The sequence below is a fragment of the Pongo pygmaeus genome, chromosome 2 (assembly GCF_028885625.2).
Source record: "Pongo pygmaeus isolate AG05252 chromosome 2, NHGRI_mPonPyg2-v2.0_pri, whole genome shotgun sequence".
Lineage (NCBI taxonomy): Eukaryota > Metazoa > Chordata > Mammalia > Primates > Hominidae > Pongo > Pongo pygmaeus.
The window spans coordinates 207,738,831-207,758,820 of NC_085930.1; the positions used below are offsets into that span (position 1 = coordinate 207,738,831).

A 19,990-nucleotide genomic window follows, 5' to 3' on the forward strand; every position below is an offset into this window, starting at 1 on the left:
TGACAGAGAACATGGCTGCCTTTGGCTATAAGGGCAAAGGGTTTGGGGCGGAGCAGGGGAAATAGCTGATGAGGTGAAATTGCAAGTGAAAACGAGTGATCATCTGAAGGAAGCCCCCCAGAGCAGCCCCCTGGGCCTCTGAGACACTCAGGCAGGGATTGTACTACGTGAGCAGGTAGAAAAACAGAGACAGAAGCCTGCTGAAGAAGGCTGAAGGACTGACTGGGGCCCCAGAGGGTGTGGGTTCTAAGCTGGGAGGTACCATGGGGTGGGCGAGCTCATCTCCTCCCTCCCTCAGCTTTTCCTCCCCCTGGGTGCTCAAGATGCATTTCTTAAGCCAATTCATTTCCTGGTTAATCCCCACCCCCATCCCCAACTCCCACCCCCCGTGCTTGGCCCAGGTAACCCTTGTGGACGAGACAAGAAGGAGATCCAGGGACTCTGACGGTGAAGTCTGAACGAGTCCTCTGCAAGCTGGACATTTCCTTACCTGGCTCTATTTTTCTTTACAGCACTTGTCAGCATCTGAAATACTATATGTTTTTTCTATTTCCCTCCACTAGAATGTGAGCTCCATGAGGGCACTGTATTATTAGTTCATTCTCACACTGCTGTAAAAGAAATACCTGAGGCTGGGTAATTTATAAAGAAAAGAGGTTGGCCGGGGGAGGTAGCTCACACCTGTAATCCCAGCACTTTGGGAGGCTGAAGAGAGGGGATCACTTGAGGTCAGGAGTTCGAGACCAGCCTGGCCAACATGGTGAAACCCCGTCTCTACTAAAAATACAAAAATTAGCTAGGCATGGTGGCGCAAGCCTGTAGTCCTAGCTACTCAGGAGGCTGAGGGTGGAGAATCACTTGAACCCGAGAGGTGGAGGTTGCAGTGAGCCAAGATCGCGGTACTGCACTCCAGCCTGGGTGAGAGAGCAAGGCTCCATCTCAAAAAGGAAAGAAAAGAAAAGAGAAGAAGAGAAGAGAAAAGAAAAGAAAAGAAAAAAGTTTAATTGGCTCATGGTCCTATAGATTGTTCAGGGAGAATAGTGCTGGCATCAGCATCTGGTGAGGGCCTCAGGAAGCTTTTAATCGCAGTGGAAGGTGAAGTGGGAGCTGGGTGTCACAGGGTGAGAGTGGAAGCAAGAGAGAGAGGGGGCAGGTGCCACATGTTTTTAGACAACCAGATCTCATGAGAATGCACTCAGTGCCTCTAGGACAGCACCCAGCCATTCATGAGGGTCCACCCACGAGACTCAAATGCCTCCCACCAGGCCCCGCCTCCAACATTGGGATTATATTTCAACATGAGATTTGGAGGGGACTGTCATCCAAACTATATCAGACATTATCAACTACTCTATCTGCATTATTTACCAACCAGTCCCCAAGGGCCTAGGACAGTGCTGGCACATAGTAAGCACTCAATAAGTATAAATTTTTTAAAAATGAATGAATCTTAAACTCATCCCAACCTTAAACTTTGCTCCTTGTCTATCAACATTTGTGTTAATATAAAAATGATTTTTCTCCAAATGGTAGAGTAAAAATCAATGTCTCACTTCTTCCACAAAGCTGGGGTTTCAAAAGCCTGCATACATCACAGCTCCAGGCACCACCACAGAGCAAAGCTTCCTAGGATCAGGCAGCAAGGATGAAAGAGGATGGGGCTGTGAGAGTCAGGGCCCCTTTGTGGAGGGAGAATCAGTTTACAGAGGCTCATGTCTCTGTTCAGCCAGGTTGGTGTTTCTGGGAGGTGGGAGAACAGAAAAGTTATAATCAAGTGTTAAGACGATGTCAACAAACTTGCCTACCCAGTGCCTGGCCCAATATTGTCTACCCAGTGCCTGGCCCAATAAGGTTATCAAAATCTCCATTTCAATCTGAACTCCAGTGAAATTTTGATGAACAAGATATTCAGGGAACATTCCTTGCAAGACCAGGCTCTCCTTGACCTCAGGAACGGAGCCTTAGTCCCTTTGTTCTCTTAGTACTTGGCACAGGATGTACCAGAAAGCCCTAAATGAATGCCTGATGAATGAAAAATATTCATTTCAATTTTTTTTTCTGATATGAAATTATATTTCAGGCCTTGTCTCTAAAAGTCATTCTTAGATGTATTCAGTAACATTTTTACATTAGCAAGTGAAGAGTACTGACTTCCTTGCATCTTCCCATGAGCATAAAACGTCGTGCAAATGGCCACATTTGCAAATCTCCCTGATCATGTGTCATTGTGGGAGGCTGTGGGCAGGATGCAAAAGGGGTATGAGATTGAATTTATTTTAATCCCCAGAAATCAGGGGCCATTAAAAGTATGTCTTGATACCTTTTTCCACAGCCTAATTTGACACATGGAGAACCCAAGGCTGAGAGAAGGGAAGCGGCTTCCCCAGGGCATTCAGTACGTGAAGGGCGTCATCAGAACTAGAACCCTGGTCTCTTGACTCCCAAGTTCAACACTTTTTCCATTTTGTAGATTCATCTCTGTCTCCTAAGAGTAAAAGGCAGGAGAAATTCAGATTAATTCATGTTTAAATTCTATACTAAGGTAAAGAGATATCAGTTTGTCTATAAGGATATGTTTATTGAGATTCTACTTTATATGGTACTCAGTTAGTACTATCTTTGCTACTACAGGGTAATAAGATTAAGCATATACAAAGTTGTTGCTATTCATTGCATAATGCTATCAATAATAATAGTAAGTTTCCATTTTTTAGTTCCTGCTTATTTAAGCATTATACGCTTTATAGGTATTACCACAAGTAATTCTCACAACAGCCTGATACAATATATTTCTGTATTAAGCCTCTTTGGGTTGCTCATGACAGAAACCCAACTCAAACAAGCTTAAGAAAAAAAGGAATTACTGGTGCACGTGAATGAAAACATCAGGAGTTGTCCAGCTTCCCACTAGGCTGGCTCCACATGCTCAGGCAATGTCAGAAATCTCTCTGTCTCCCTTCATTTCCGCTATGTTAGCTTCACTCTCCAGTATGTTCTCTCTGTGTATTGGGAAAGATAACCCCCAGTAGCTCTGGATTTCATGAACTTTACGTCTTATGATTTTTTTTTTTTTTTATTTAAACAGAGTCTTGCTCTGTCACCCAGGCTACAGTGCAGTGGCGCGATCTCGGCTCACTGCAACCTCCGCCTCCCAGGTTCAAGCAATTCTCCTGCTTCAGCCTCCTGAGTAATTGGGATTACAGGTGCCCGCCACCACGCCTGGCTAATTTTTGTATTTTTAGTAAAGACAGGGTTTCACCATGTTGGCCAGGCTGGTCTTGAATTCCTGACCTCAGGTGATTCTCCCACCTCAGCCTCCCAAAGTGCTGGGATTACAGGTGTAAGCCACCGCGCCCAGCCTTTTTTTTCTTTTCTTTTTTTTTTTTTTTTTTAGATGTAGTCTTGCTCTGTCACCAGGCTGGAGTGGAGCGGTGCGATCTCCACTCACTGCACCCTCCGCCTCCCTGGTTCAAGGGATTCCCCTGCCTCAGCCTCCCAAGTAGCTGGGACTACAGGCACACACCACCACACCCGGCTAATTTTTTGTGTTTGTTGTTGTTGTTTTTGAGACAGAGTTTCACTCTTCTTGCCCAGGCTGGAGTGCAATAGTATGACCTTGGCTCACTGCAACCTCCGCCTCCCAGGTTTAAGCGATTCTCCTGCCTCAGCCTCCCGAGTAGCTGGGATTATAGGCATGCGCCACCATGCCCCGCTAGTTTTGTATTTTTAGTAAAGACGGGGTTTCTCCATGTTGGTCAGGCTGGTCTCAAACTCCCAAACTCAGGTTACGCCTGCCTCTGCCTCCCAAAGTGTTGGGATTACAGGTGTGAGCCACTGCGCCTGGAGATTTTTTGTATTTTAGTAGGACAGGGTTTCACCATGTTGGCCAGGATGGTCTCGATCTCTTGACCTCATGATCCGCCCTTCTCGGCCTCCCAAAGTGCTGGGATTACAGGCGTGAGCCACCGCTCCCCAGGCTACGTCTTATGATTTTAGAAGGAGAGAGCCCTATTTCGACCCAGCATCCACATTTCCCCTCCTCAAGAATCTTGATTGAGCATCTTGGGGTCTTGTGAGCGTGTCTTCATCAATTATTGTGTCGAGGAGAATTGGGATATTTTGATCAGCCACTCTCTAGGGTGGGGGTGGAGAGTTTCTTTTATCAGTGGACTGAAAGAGGGGCAATTCATCATCCCATTCTACATAGGATGAAATGGAAATTCGGAGAAATCAAGGACTGTACCACAATTGCCTAAAGGCCAGAGGGCCTGTTAAGGGCAAAGCTGGGACATAAACTAGTTGTCTCCAAAGCCTATTTTTAAAATTTTTCTTGTTGTTGTCATTGAGCAGGGGAGGGACTAATTCACATACCTTAAAATTCACCATTTAAAGTGTATAATCCAGTGAAAACCCTGTTTAATCAACAGGCCAAGTGTTTTCAACTTCTGTGTGATCACTGTTCACTAGTGAAGCATGTGGTAAGCAATGTGTTGCTATTAATAGCTGAATTACCAAAGTTATTAGAATGATTTACTTCAAAAAATGGAAATCAGAATTAACAAAAGATTACCCTGTTCATAATGCCATCCCCATTTTCAGGCCGGGTGCAGTGGCTCACGCCTGTAATCCCAGCACTTTGGGAGGCTGAGGCGGGTGGATCACCTGAGATCAGGAGTTCCAGAGCAGCCTGGCCAACACGGTGAAACCCCGTCTCAACTAAAAATACAAAAAATTAGCCAGGCATGGTGGTGGGTGCCTGTAGTCCCAGCTACTTGGGAGGCTGAGGCAGGAGAATCGCTTGAACCTGGGAGGCGGAGGTTGCGGTGAGCCGAGATCGCGCCATTGCACTCCAGCCTGGGCGACAGAGCGAGACTCTGTCTCAAAATAATAATAGTAATAATAAAACAATGCCATCCCCATTTCCTTGAACTCTGATGTCCAGCACAGCTCCTGCCTAGAAGCGTTGGCACCCATTTGGAGTGGTTCCAAGGAGAAAATGGTGGAGCATGTGACACAGCCTGCCATAAAGCTGTCCCCATCACAAGACAGAATGGGTAAGCACCCCAAGAAAGATACAGAGTGTTACAGGAAAACTATTTAGAAATAGCAAATCAGTTCAGCAACATTTCAGATTATAAGAAAAAAATTAAATCAATATACCATTTCTAGATTCCAGTGATGAAGACTAGAAGGAAATGCAAAGAGAGAGCTCATTCCCTGAAGAATCGAAATCATTAAGTATTTTGCAATTAACGTAAAAGTACATGAAAAATGTATTCAAAGAAAATTACAAACCTCTAATAGAAAAATAAAAATGAATAAATGGGGTTTCTGCCTGGGAAGATTCTACATGGTAAATGTCACATTCAATCTGCAGTGTAAAAGCTCATGCAATCTGACCATGACATCTGCTGTAGAAGGAGGGAGGTGATAATCTTGCTGTCCCGAGCTGATCACAGCACACTCCAAGAAAGACCCAGACAAACTCAAACAAGGTGGGACCAGGGGTGGAGTCGGGGGAGCAGGCTGGCAACAGACCTGGAAGCCAGTCACACAACACAAGGAATGAGCTGGTTGAATCTGGGCATTAGAGAACAGGAGGCATTTTTTGCAGGTAAGAGGAGATTTAGGGGCAGGGTTGAAGGGCTGTGGTATGGAAGAGGTATTAGATTTGCCCTGTGGAGCAACAGTGAGTAAAAATGACAGGAAAAGAGATTTCTGTCTCAAACAAAGTAGCAACTTTTTGGAAGTCAGAAGTGTCGTTGATCTAAATTAAATGACACTGTGAAGCAGGCAGAGTAGGTGATGTTATCGCCCCCAGCAAAAAGATGGGGAAAAGGTCCAGCAGGCAGAAATGACTTGTCTGTCATCACCCAGGAGGGGCATATGAGGCTATGGACACCCCCCGTGCTGTGTCCAGTGCCCCAGGCTGCTTCTGGAGCCAGCACTGAGCTTCCACAGATGTGGCAAAACAGGTGCGAACAGCCGGCAGTGCCCTTCTCCTCTCCCAGCAAGAAAGTCACAAGAAAACTACCAAAGTCAAAGGATGACAAGCAACTCTGAATATTCTGGGGAAAGAAGGATCAGGCAAGGACCAGTGATTCCCTACGGGAAAGTAATAACTTCTGACTGGAAGCTCCTGCCAGGAATGTCTGACAGGAGACCAAGGATTTCTGACAGGAGAGTAGTGGTTTATGACAGGAAAACAGGGATGTCTGATAGAAAATGTTGGCCTCCAGTGGGTTATGCATGGAGCTCAGACAAGAAAACAAGGATTTCTGAAAGAAACTGATTTTTCTCAGGATGGTGATTTCTAAAAGGAATGTAGTGATTTCTCGGCCAGGCACAGTGGCTCACGCCTGTAATCCCAGCACTTTGGGAGGCTAAAGCGGGTGGATCACTTGAGGTCAGTAGTTCAAGACCATCCTGGCCAACATGGTGAAACCCTGTCTCTACTAAAAATACAAAAATTAGTCGGGTGTGGCGGCGGGCGGCTGTAATCCCAGCTACTCGGAGGCTGAGGCAGGAGAATCGCTTGAATCTGGGAGGTGGAGCTTGCAGTGAGCCAAGATTGCGCCACTGCACTCCAGTCTGGGTGACAGAGTGAGACTCCACCTCAAAAAGAAGAAAGAAAGAAAAAGAAAGAAAGGAAGAAAGGAAGAAAGGAAGGAAGGAAGAAAGAAAGAGAGAAAGAGAGAGAGAAAGAGAGAAAGAGAAAGAGAGAGAAAGAAAAGAAAAGAAAGAGAAAGAAAGAGAGAGAGAAAGAAAGAAAGGAAAGAAAGAAAGAGAGAGAAAGAAAGAAAGGAAAGAAAGAAAGAAAGAAAAGGTGATTTCTGATTTCTGACACAACAATGATTTCTGACAAGAAAACAGGTTGCTGATAGGAGAGTGTGAATTTCTGACAGAACGTTAGTGTCCATTACGTAGCAGAGGGGTTATTCCTGACAGGGCGTCTTCGACAGGAATGAGGGTTTCTGTTAGGAAGGACCAAAAACAACAGCACAGAATAAACTGAAAAACAATAGGGAGGAATCAGGCCCCTTCAGGAAATAGCTTCTTGGGTGTGGAGGGAGGTCCTCAGGAATAAAAAGCTGGGTTGGGGGAGGCTGAAATTGGGGAAGACCTGGGGTCCAGTGTCTCCTTTGGCAGAGTGGGGCTGAGTCGGCTGGAAGGAGATCTTCTAGAAGATTTACAGAATAGGTGTGAGCGTAGGTGACTAGGAAATACATTCTCATCAAGAGGCTTACAGGAAGGCGGAGGGAGGGAGGAGAGGGAAATCGGGTCCTTCTTCAATCCCCTAGACCCAGAGATAACAAAGCTTTGGTTTTTACTCAGCAAATTCAAAGGAAAGCTTTTGCCCTCTGAATGTATTGCCAATTCTTAGCAAAGGGGACAGGGTAATAGAGAAGTGATGTCATGAGGCTGTAGTTCTGAAGTGATCCGGGAACCAGATCGGAGCATGCTTGCAGAGAATGTAGCACTGTGGCAGAGAGGAAAATGAACTAAGCGAGGAGCCTCTGACAGAAATGGCAGGCTGGCAACACCCTGATCAGCAGGAGAAGTGATTTTCCTGTGTCCCTGCGTCCCTGCTCGCCACCCGTGCTCCCGAGAGCTCCAGGCCAGGCTGGGTGCCTCGCAGGGCTCCTTCCCTGGGAGGGGAGGTTTGCCGTGAGCCATCGCCCAGCACGGGACATGTCTCAGAGGGAAGGAACACGTTTGCTCTCAGACTGAGCGCTCATTGACCCCAGCTCCCAGGCACCACGTCCACCACGTGACTGGATTCCTGCGGCCCCTGAGAGCTAGGAGAATTTTAATTGTGCAGATCCCCAGAACAGCTGCAGCAGCCCGAGCCAGAAGTGCCAGACTCCTACTTCCGACAGGATGCGGAGCTCAGCAGGCTCAGCGGCCACACAGCCGGCGGCACAGGCCTCCTGCGGGGAACCCACCCCACTGGCCAGCCCCGTCCTCTGCTCTCTTTGGGGGTCCCGACCACTGTCTCCCTCCACACCCAAGAAGGGGAGCCTGGTCTTGTCTTTCCAGCTGCCCCCACCTGTCCTCCTTCTTGGGCTTCCTTTCCATCTGAACTGGATTCAGAGGACACAGAGTTCCCCAGCTTTCCCTGCTTTTGATGCCCTATCTGGTCCTCAAGCTGTTTTTGTTTGGTTTGGTTTGGTTTGGTTTGAGATGGAGTTTCGGTCTTGTTGCCCAGGCTGGAGTGCAATGGTGCAACCTTGGCTCACCACAACTTTCGCCTCCCGGGTTCAAGCGATTCTCCTGCCTCAGCCTCCCGAGTAGCTGGGATTACAGGCGTGCACTACCACACCTGGCTAATTTGTATTTTTTTTTTTTTTTTAGTAGAGACAGGGTTTCTCCATGTTGGTCAGGCTGGTCTCGAACTCCCAACCTCAGGTGAGCTGCCCACCTTGGCCTCCCAAAGTCCTGGGATTACAGGCGTGAGCCACCGCGCCTAGCCCCTCAAGCTGTTTCATCGCTGCCATGCCAACAGAGAAAAAGACACAGTGGTAGAAAGAATTAGCGATGAGAAGCAGACTTGAGAATTCTTTTCAAATTCAAGAGCAGTAGTTTGTCTCAGGAGATGCTGGTTCTGTTTCACTGTGAGAATCCCTATAATAGACCTTCCCGGGCAAAGCCCTTTCCCGGGTTCCTGTCTGAGGAGGGAGGTGAAGCCTCTTGGGTCCTCAAGCAGCGATTCTTACCCTTTCCCTGCCTGGGTCACTGCTCATCCACAGCTTCCCGGGGAGAACAGTGACAGGAACTAGCTGACCGCTCGGAGCCTCCAGGCCAGTCCCTTTCTGTGAAGACTCACAAGGCCTTACTCATTGCGTAACATCCCAAAGCCGTAGTTACCTTATCTGTAAAATGGAGATAAAAATCCCATTGCACATGGTTGTTGGGGTGATTAAAGGAGATAATATAGGCCAGGTGTGGTGGCTCACACCTGCAATCCCAGCACCTTGGGAGGCCGAGGTGGGCAAATCACCTGAGGTTGAACCCTGAGGTCGGGAGTTTGAGACCAGCCTGACCAACATAGAGAAACCCCATCTCTACTAAAAATACAAAATTATCTGGGCGTGGTGGTGCATGCCCGTAATCCCAGCTACCTGGGGGGTTGAAGCAGGAGAATCGCTTGAACCCGGGAGGCGGTTGCAGTGAGCTGAGATCGAGCTATTGCACTCCAGCCTTGGTGACAAGAGCAAAACTCCATCTCAAAAAAAAAAAAAAAAAAGAGGAGATAATATATAAAGTACCTGGCACCCAGCAGGTGTGATAAATTGGTCCCCTTATTTCTGCTCATGGGAGAAAGCAGAACACTTGAGAGCAAGGCTGTGGCGGGTGAGGCTGTTCAGTGTGTTCCTGTCTGTTCAGCAGCTGGGTGGAGGCTGAAATACCACATACCCTCCACTCACCCTGTCAAGTGCCCAGGGTGGGGCATTCTGCACAAAGGCTCTGTCTTTCCTGCACACGGGCACCCTAAGGCTGAGCAGCACTCTCTGCCGGGTGACTGCGCCAGCACCCAGCCCACCTGCTGGAGAAAGAAAGCATGGCACGTTGAAGGTAAGCGTTTGTACCTTGCTCTTTCCTCACAGTTAGACCAGGCTCCCCTCCTCTCCTGCTTGTCCTCAGAGGCCTTGGTGAGGTGGAGAACGGCTGCCATTGTGATGGCTTCCCCTTTTCTCATGGGGGGTCTCTTGAAGGGGGCTGGCCTGCCTGCATTTGGGCTGTGGTAACCACTCTTCTTCCTAGCAGGCTTCCCATTGGGGCAATTGGCAGGGTCCTAAACTCAGAACCTCTACCTTTACATTCAGGGCCCCCAAGAGGCTGTCTTTAATATTATGGACAAAGAGCCACGCAGGGCCTTTTTTCTCCAGGAAGAAAAGACTAAATGGAGCTCAAGGCCCAGCTGTCCTGGGAGTGGTGCCTCAGCCGCGGCCCTCCAGGAAGGAGCTTCTGTGCAGGGCTGCCCTGAGGGTTACCCTTTTCCATCTTCATTTCTATCTCACATAGTAGGCAAGACAACAGACAGGATTCAGACAAGATTACAGCTCCAAGGGTTGATCTATGTATTTCCCTTGCACGCTGCTCTCTTGCTGGCACTAAAGGGCACCCCAGTCCAGACTGGTCAGAAACAAACACTCGCAGAACCCACAGAGCCAGGGCTAGACACAAAGGCTGGGCAGTGTGCTTGCAAAACCAGACTTTCCTCTCCCAGAGACTAGAAAAAACTAGGCTTGCAGACGCAGGAAGAGGTTGCTGGGCGTGGACGCAAGGAAGACACCTGGGTTTACCGGGTGTGGCACCTTCCACCAATAGTGCTGGACACATGTGAACAGCACCTGGTAACCTTGGAGGCTGTGAGTAGGGATGCGGTCAGGAGGGATTCGGTCAGGAGCGATGCAGTCAGGAGGGGTGAGGCCAGGAGTGATGCGGCCAGGAGGGATGCAGTTAGTAGGGATGCGGTCAGGAGGGGATGCAGTTAGTAGGGATGTGGTTAGCAGGGATGCAGTCAGGAGGGGATGCGGTTAGCAGGGATGCGGTCAGGAGGGATGCAGTCAGGAGGGGATGCGGTTAGTAGGGATGCGGTCAGGAGGGATGTGGATAGTAGGGATGCGGTTAGGAGGGGTGGGGTTAGTAGGGATGCGGTCAGGAGGGGATGCGGTCAGGAGGGGATGCGGTTAGCGGGGATGTGGTCAGGAGGGATGCAGTTAGTAGGGATGTGGTCAAGAGGGATGCGATCAGGAGGGATGCGGTCAGAAGGGATGAGGGCAAGAGGGATGCAGTTAGTAGGAATGCGGTCAGGAGGGATGCGGTTAGTGGGGATGCGGTCAGGACAGGTGCGGTCAGCAGGGGTGTAGTCAGGAGGGATGTGTTGAAGAGGGGTGCGGTCAGGAGGGAAAACCTCACCCGGAACAGAACCAGGTGTGCATGTCTCTACATAATTGGAGCCGTGATGGACGCTACACTCCTGAGAGGCCTGACTGTGGTGGGAATGCTCTCCTCAAACCAACTGGTTTCCAATGGCAGAATCCTTTAGAAAACAGTAGAACTGTGGGAGCTCCAAAAGCGGATCTCATGAAGGTAGAAAAGAGAATGGTGGTTACCAGAGGCAGGGAAGGGTAGAGGGAGGGGGAGGATGAAGGGGACAAAAAGAATGTAAATGTATTACCACTGAACGGTACCCTTAAAATAGTAAACATGGTAAATTTTAGATGTCTATTTTACCTCAAAAAAGAAAATGCTGAAACAATTTCAGCCAAAAAAAAAAAAAAACCCTCAATTCATGAGCACAAAATAATTTCGTTTCTCAGGTGACTGGAATTTTTTGGTACTATTTTTAGGAAAAAGAGCTTAATAAGAAATCAAAAACAAATCAAGGATTTATTTTTTAAAACAACAAAATACCAGCAGCTTCCAGGGACTCCCCTGGAGTCCACACATAGCCGGTGCCATCCAACCCCATCTCCAGGGACTTCCCTGGAGTCCACACATAGCCGGTGCCGTCCAACCCCATTACACGTTTGTGAAAGAACAGTTGATGTTCAGAAGGTTGACCCTTGAATCACTAGGTCATCAAAAAAAGTTTCTGTTCACTCAGTTGCCAGAATCCCTATTTCCTTTGCATTATAGTGAAGTGGAGCCTGGTCGTATTTCTAAATTAACTACAAGCTCCTTGAAATTGATTTTTCAAGAATTCGAACATCTTCCAGACAAAGGTGACACTGTATATAAATTTAATGTATTGAGCATCCAGAAATGATTTGGTCTTTGAGAGGAACCTCATGTGGCCGCATCCTGTAGATATTTGATGGGGATGGGTCACGATGGTGGTTCTCAACTGGGGCAGGGGCATTCCACTTTGCCCCGGGAACATGTGGCAACGTATGGAGACCTTTTTGGTTGATATAATTGGGTTGGGGAGTGGGATGCTACTGGCATCTAGTCGATAGCGGCCAAGGGATTCTGCTCAATATCCTATAATGCACAAAACAGCCCTTCACAACAAAATTATCTGACCCAAAATGTCTAGAGTGCTAAGGTTGAGAAACCATGGTTCATAGTACTCCAAAAGGTGAACCCCAGTGGAGACCAGTAGGGCGGTTGCTCCAGGGCTACTCAGAGGCCTCAGGGCCACGCTCAGAGACCTACCCTGTCATCCACCACTTGGGTATTTTTTTTAATCTCAAAAAAATGTCACCTTACTCATCTTCTTAGGATGGTTCTAGGATCTAAAGCCAGGACATCCATCTGCAATAAAATATAACCTTCAGATGTCTGGCTGCTCTATGCTGGCAACAGGGATGCTCAGCAGAGCCGGGAGTAGAGTGTAAGGAGTTAGTTACATGAGTCACATGCCGCCTAATGAACCCAGGTCTACCAGGACTTGGGATCTACTGGGAGGGCACTGCCAGTGCTCACCTGGGTGGTACTACCTCTTCTAAGTTTCCGCTGGTAACCAAGCTTCTTGTGACCAACCTTCTTGCTTTGGATGTGTTAATGTTCGCCTGACTTCCACCTGGAGCCAGAGTCTGCCTAAAATGATTGCATTGCTTGGCTCTTATCCATTTATTATGTTTATATTTTATAGTTTAATACAGGAATTCCCTGATCTGAGACCAGAGGGAGTGATTTTGAGAAGCCACCTAATCCATGAGTGTCTAGAGTATCTGTGAGCATAGTATGACCTAATCTGGTACCACCGTTTGTCAAAAATATTCATATGATGTGGCAATTAATAAAATATATGATGTGGCAATTTAAAGAGTAGTCATAATTCCTAATAGTTTGTTGTCAATATGTATTCTTGGTCACAAATACTGAAAGTATAAATATGATCATGTGGAAATGGGTCTGGAAAATATTTTGAGGATAAAAGCAGGATTTAGGCCAGGTGCAGTGGCTCACGCCTGTCATCCCAGCACTTTGGGAGGCCGAGGTGTGAAGGAACAAGGTGGGCGGATCACTTGAGCTCAAGAGATCAAGACCAGCCTGGGCAACATGGTGAAACCTCATTTCTACAAAAAATACAAAAATTATCCAGGCATAGTGGCGGCCACTTGCAATCCCAGCTACTGGGGAGGCTGAGGTGAAAGGATGGCTTGAGCCCGGGAGATGGACGTTGCAGTGAGCTGAGATCACACCACTGCACTCCAGTATGGGCGACAGAGTGAGACCCTGTCTCAAAAAAAGAAAAAAAAGAAAAAGAAAAAAGGAGGATTTACACTGGAAAAAGTTGGGAACCACTGGTTTGACTCTCAGAAGGTTAACTTTCATATTTCCTAGTTCTTGAGCAGGGAAGCCCAGCACCCCAGGGTTGCTGCCCCCACCCCCCATGGTATGTGCCTGCTTGCTCTACCCCAGGGACAATCTTAACTCCTTGTATCTGTGTGCTTTACCATTTCTGAAACATTCAGGAAGGCAGAACAGAGGCTACCACTTCTATTTATGGGAGAGGATGGGACTTGGGCAGCTGATTTGTCTCAGGATCTATGGCCAGCATAGCTGGAGCCAGGGCCCCAAACTCTGACACAGGACCCAGAGCTCTTTCCCCTCCCCCTGAATTAGTAATGGAGCCCTTTGGGGGTCTCGGAGCCACCAAATACCAAACTCTACTCCATAGCAACTAGTGGATGAATAGAGCCAGGAAGTATTTAAGAGCTTTCAGGAACTAGTCATTTTACGTACTTCTGAATCCCAGTTAGTTCATAAGAATTTCACGAAGGTAAAGACAATAGAAAGCAATGAACAAGCCCATGTTCAGTTGCCATGGAAACCCGTGTTTACCTTTGGGTTCATGTTTGGTACAATTTCCTGAAATTCCCAATGAGGATTTCAGGTGATCTGGGGGTTCTCTGAACCTCAGTCTCTAAATCTGAAAAGTAAAAAATCACTGAACCAGATTATATATTTCTGGGTAATTTTACCTTTGACATTCTATTAGTCTAAATCTGTGGGTTCTGTCAGCATCATCAGAGGAAGAACTCTGTAGAATAATGTTTTATCTTTTTTCAAGAGACATCTATTCATTCATTCGTGTGTTCATTCAACAAGCATTGATTGCACATAAGGCACTGTACTAGGGTCTGTGCAGATTATAGGCTTAAAAACAGAAAAAGCCCATTGAATATGCCCATGTAGCTAACCTCTATAAGGAAATCAAGAAAAACAAGAAAGTCATTATGACTAGCTTACCTTTGATGCTTTAAACCACTTCTGATAAAAAGTTAAGGACTTTTATATTGGAATGTAAAATATGTAGACTAAGAAAATTTCCTGCAAGTCAGTCAAAAATTCTCTGAATTATAACAGGCTCTCGAATGGCTATAAAGTTGAGAGAAAACTAGTAATACAATACCTTCAGTTTTTTGTGATGAGAATCTAAAATCTTATCATAGAAACTTCAAAACAGTTTCCAGTACAACTGATCCAAGGGCAGGGAAAAAATATTTGTTTGATTTAATCTAGAGTCTAGAATTGACTGCTGTTCATTAAGGAACTTTCTTTCTTTCTTAAAGAGAATTTTTTTATACAGTACAATTTCATTAGTTACATAATATCTTTTCATTTGATCAAAAAGTAACTACATTTTATTTCTAAGAGAGATGGAATTGATTTGGCAAATGGAAACTAAGAAATATTTCTAGACGGATATTTTGGCTTTTACTATTACACGGAAGATGACAAAATTAGGCAGGAAATTATAAAAGTCTGCGGCTCAAACGAGGAAATTACTTGTGTGGTATCTGTGGGAGGATTCACCGGGGTCCTACCAGCACAGATAAAGTGAGGGGCTTGGCCAGATTTTTTCTTTTTCTTTTCTTTTCTTTTTTTTTTTTTTTGAGATGGAGTCTCACTCTGTCGCCCAGGCTGGAGTGCAGTGGTGTGATCTTGGCTCACTGCAACCTCCACCTCCTGGATTCAAGCCATTCTCCTGCCTCAGCCTCCTGAGCAGCTGGGATTACAGGTGTGAGCCACCACACCGGGCTAATTTTTTATATTTTTAGTAGAGATGGGGTTTCACCATATTGACCAGGCTGGTCTCAAACTCCTGACCTCGTGATCCACCCCCCTCGGCCTCCCAAAGTGCTGGGATTACAGGTGTGAGCCACCACGCCCGGCACGGCCAGCATTTTTCTTTAGTTTCTGAGCATTGCTGCTTATACCACTACCCTGGCACCACTACACCACACCCTGAGCAGAGGGCAATAAGGTGGGTAAGATGTTGTCCCTGCTTTTGAGATGTTTATAGTCCATTTGGGGAAGACTCAGACAAATAACTAGACAGTTCCAGCCCAGCATGATCAGGACCCTAAAGGAGCCAGTACTTGGGAGCACCTGGGAGGGCTCTCACACTCAGGCTGGGGGACTAGGGATGCTGCCTGGTGGCAGAAAGACAGGGGTCTCTCTAAAGTGCCTTCTAGGTCTGATGTCTTACAAGTGGCTCCGAAGAGAAAAAATGAGCACAGAATCACAAGAGTGTGGTAAAAAAATCCTTCAGGGGAGAAAAAATAGTCCAGGAGAATACTGTCAAATCGTCTAATACCTTTATTCAATCATGCTTGGAAAGAGGAAGCGAGGCAGACATGCGGCCCTGGAATCTGTGAAACACCTACCCCAGGTTTGCTCAGGTTGTTAAGGAATCTCCAGGGACATCCCTCTTCCCATTAGCATGGATTGGGCCTGCGAAGACACCACAGCTGACTGATATCTGCTCTATTAGATTATAAAGCCACGTAATTGCTGTTTGAGGTTCGAGTCATGGTGAGGGACTCATCTGCTTTTCTGTTCATTTGTATAGCAATTAATTTGTACCTAAATTAACAATAAAAATGGTTATGTGATCCAATAAAGTAGACATGATGGCAGAAAAAATAACCTCATCTGTTTTACCGTACTAGCAAGGCCAAAGCGTCCTCTTCTCCTCCCACGGTTGTTTGTCTCTCTGGAGAAGGTTATTTTCAGGCAGGCAGAGTAGGAACTGGGTGTGCACGCTGGCCCCTGTCAGGGGTCCAGCCTCAAAGGCCACGGACAGGAAAATGGGATTTGCGTGATGTAAAGTATTGTTGACTTGCAAGGGTTCAGGCAGGTCACCACTGCAGCGTGCTCCCGAGTAAGGCCAGGAAACAGGCTCCCTGAAATTGTTTAAGGCGAAGACAGACACAAACTACCCGGGAAGATGTTAACACACTCGGGCAGCATATGGCTAGCAGACACATTCTGTTTGGCATGAAAGGGTTTTTAAGTCTTTGGGTTTGTTTCCAATGTTTAAAAATTAGGATATTTCACATGAATATTCAGATTCACAATTCTCTTGAAAAGTTGGAAGATTGTTGACACTGTATCTACATTCCTGCCCGACAACATTTGGCTGGAGTTGAGTGGTCACTGTCCCTTTTGAAGTCAGGCAGCGTTTGCCAGTTTGCTTCAGTCCCCGCCATGCTCCATTGTCCTGTGCTGTGTCTGCCTCTCTGATTCTTACCCCGCCTGGCTCCTGTAGGATTTCAGTTTGTGACCCTTGTTTTAGGATTTGCCTGGTCACTTACAGGAGTAACTTGTTTTGGTTGCTGTTTAGGTCGACTTCACTTTTTAACTTCCTGGAGCATTTTCCTTTCTCAGAATTTGAATCTTGGGCATGGAAGCTGCTCTCGGAACAAAGGATTTACACTTGCTGCTGTGTTATTTGGTTCTGGCATTGAACCTGTTGCCATAGAACCATAGACCTCTCCAGAGGGAACTTACTTTGGAGAATAGCTTATCCACTTGCCTCTTTTAGGAACTAAGGCTCAGAGAGGCCAAGTGACTTGTCCAAGGTCACACAGCGACTTGAGACAGAGCCAAAACTGGAACCAGTTCTCGTACTTTTCCTATTATCTTTCAGCCTCTTCTAGGGTGCTCATTCATGATATTGCATGACCCAAAGAAAGAATATAATTTCCCAGGTCATTGTGCAATCTTTTTACCTTGGAAAAGTTTGAACAGTTGGAGGCCTGTGGGGCATGGCTGTCTGCTCTCCATGATGACCCCTGGTCACGGAATGCAGTGTTCAAAGCTTAGTTTCTGCAATCATCTGTTGATTCTGACAGCCTTGAACTGGGAGTGAGGCCAATGAGGTTCTAGTGTATCTCTGCCTCTTACCAGCTGTGTGAGCTCGGGCAAGTTTCCTCACCTCTCTGAGTCAGAATTTCCCAAGTGAAAGACAGGAATGCCTGCCTCACGGGATGTTATCATGATCACAGGACAGAACAAAAATTAAAGTTCTCAGAAAAATGTAAAAAGTTAGATAAATGCAAGTTACTATTATGGGCTATTAAGCTGAGATATTAGAGACTCTCAGAATTCTCTCTTTTCACAGGTGAGAAAATGGAGGCTCAGGAAACAGGGTCATCCAGCCAGTGATCAGTTCAGATTAGCAAGCAGGTCTCCTGTCCTTCCTGCCACAGCCACAGTTGGAATCACGGATCTCAGTTAAAGCCATCTGGCCCCAAGCACGTGGGCAGCTGGTCATGGGGTGAAATGGGAAATGCCCTAACCTCCCCTTACAAGAGTCTGTGAAAGCAGAGTCCCAGCCTCAGGAGCAGAATCATTAAATCCTGCTCATTTTAAGGGCAGAGGCAGAGAGGGAAGGAAGGCTCTGTCCCTCCTCATCAACCCAAGACTGGGGTTGTGGGTAGCACCGACTCAGAAGAGGCTTGGAGACCCCCAAGAGCAGGCCCCCGCACTTGCTGGTGGCTGATTCCCAGCCTGTGGGCATGGATTTGGGAGGAATTACACTGTGCAAATGAACATGGTTTTTGCAGACTTGTGGGACCTGTCAGGTCTCTCAGTTTAACTAGATCTCTGCAGTGGAATGTTCTGCATTAAATTAGAGCTGGTAATTTCAGAGGGAAACAGCTCTGAAATGGCATGAAAGACAAAAATCTGTTCCTTGAAAAATGACACCATATGTGCCTGCATTGCTGCAGTTAGGGTGAAAGGCTTTTCCTCCCTCGGTTACTCATCAAGCCGCCAATGTTAATGTCAGATTTGCAACAGAACCATATACTAATGGAACCCAAATTAGCTCTAAAATTAGCTCTTAACAAGAAACTCGAGGCCAGCTCAAGGCAAGCAGATTTCTCTGACTGTGAGAGACAGAAAGCACTTTAGCAAAGCAGCCACATATTGATATTCTCAAGCTTCAAAAAAGATCACTCTTTGCTTGGAGTGAATTGCCCAGGAAGAATTGTGCACAACCTGCTGTCTGCCTATGCGTCAAGAACATAGCAGCTCAACCTGCAGTTTTAAGGAAACTTTCCATAAAACAAAGAAGCTATTGAGAGCTTAGAGTGTGAGTGAGAGAGAGGACTCAGGGGGTCGGATCTGGGTGGGGAACGGGGTCCTGGGAGCGGCAGTGTTCAGATTTAGAGAATGTTCCAGCATCACTGTTTATCTAACACCTTTAGAGAGCCCAAGGATTACAGACAAATCAGTTATGGCAAATATCTACATGGATAAACGATATTTAGCAGCTGAAATTGATTATTGTGAGTTCTCTTCCACCGTCCTTAAAAATTATGAACTGATTTTTTTTGTTTTTTGACATGGAGTCTCGCTCTGTCGCCCAGGCTGGAGTGCAGTGGCATGATCTCGGCTCACTGCAACTTCCACCTCCCGGGTTCCAGCGATTCTCCTGCCTCAGCCTCCCAAGTAACCGGGATTACAGGTGCCCGCCACCATGCCTGGCTGACTTTTGTATTTTTGGTAGACACGGGTTTTCACTATGTTGCCCAGGCTGGTCTCGAATTCCTGACCTCAGGTGATCCACCCGCCTCGGCCTCCCAAAGTCCTGGAATCACAGGCATGAGCAATCGTGCCTGGCCCCTAACTGAAAAATTTGTTGAAGAGTGTCCCTTCAGTAGCAACGTTTCTAAGATATTCACAGAGCAGTAGACTCTATTAACAGGTCTCAGTCTACCCAAGTTTTTGCTGCCCCTGACGGCTCGGTAAGCCGCTCAAGGGCCCTAGTGGGAATTTGGAAGTCAATGAGTCAGCACTGTGAAGGCCACTTTGTTTTTGGAGTTTACTCCAGGGTTTGTGGACCAAGGCTGAGAAGGGGAGGAGGGTGTAGGAGGTAGGATGGGTGATTAGAGCCACTGAAACCTACCCAAGAGGGAAAAAGGGATTAAGAAAATAAAGATGCAGTTGGGGAGTAGGAGGAGGAAGATGGCATTAGTTTAGGGGCAGCTGGCTTGAATTAGGCACCTCCCATCAGGAAAAATGCATCCAACTCTTGTGGATGAAGCATTTACATTCCCTTCCACTCAAGGAAGCAGTGCACCCCTGTTTGGCTAAGGAGTACCTCTGAACCTGACACTTTGGGGCATGTGAGTTCCATTTAGTTTCACACTCTCACAACTGAGCATTTTTGTTTGGGCATTGGGGTTGGCTGCACTGAATAAGTCCTCCTCTCAGTCTATTGGGATGATAAAATAGGTACATAGATAACCAAAATATAAGCTAGTGGGGAGGAGTGCTTTGAGGAAGGACCCAAGAAAGTGCTCTGGGGCTACAGATGAAGGAGAGATCAGTTTTATGTTGCATCAGGAGGAGTCCTCACAGAAGAGGTGGCGTGTGAACAGGGCCTGGAATGATGAGTAGCAATAAGTTATGGGACCTTCAGACCAGTGGAGGTCATTAACCCAACATACAAACAAGTCCCTCTGGGACTCAATCCATTCTGGCCATGACTCAAAGCCAGGCTGAGCTTTCCTCTCCAGCTGGCTCCCTTCTCTTGAAGTGTGCTGGAGAAGAGGCAGTGAAGCAATAAGACACAGGGCGAGGACAAGTCTGACAACCCAGGGTTGCTCTGGATGAAGGTAAGAACAGGGGAGCAGAGACAGCGTGTCCATAGACAAAGTCCTGGGTGGAAATGAAGACTGAGCCTGCCAATGCAAACAGCAGCAGCAGCAGCAGCCACCGATGGCTCATGACTGTG

The 19,990-nt window shown here is 46.9% G+C and overlaps 1 long non-coding RNA gene across 1 annotated transcript; it reads right to left on the minus strand.

Moving 5' to 3' along the window:
- Positions 1-647: 647 nt before the first annotated feature.
- LOC134739112 (uncharacterized) lies at positions 648-9,373 on the minus strand. The gene is made up of 4 exons (XR_010125622.1): positions 9,270-9,373; positions 8,718-8,873; positions 2,321-2,485; positions 648-1,740 (listed from the first exon to the last, which is right to left on the minus strand). It is a non-coding gene; the product is annotated as an uncharacterized LOC134739112 (long non-coding RNA).
- Between the last annotated feature and the right edge of the window lie 10,617 nt (positions 9,374-19,990).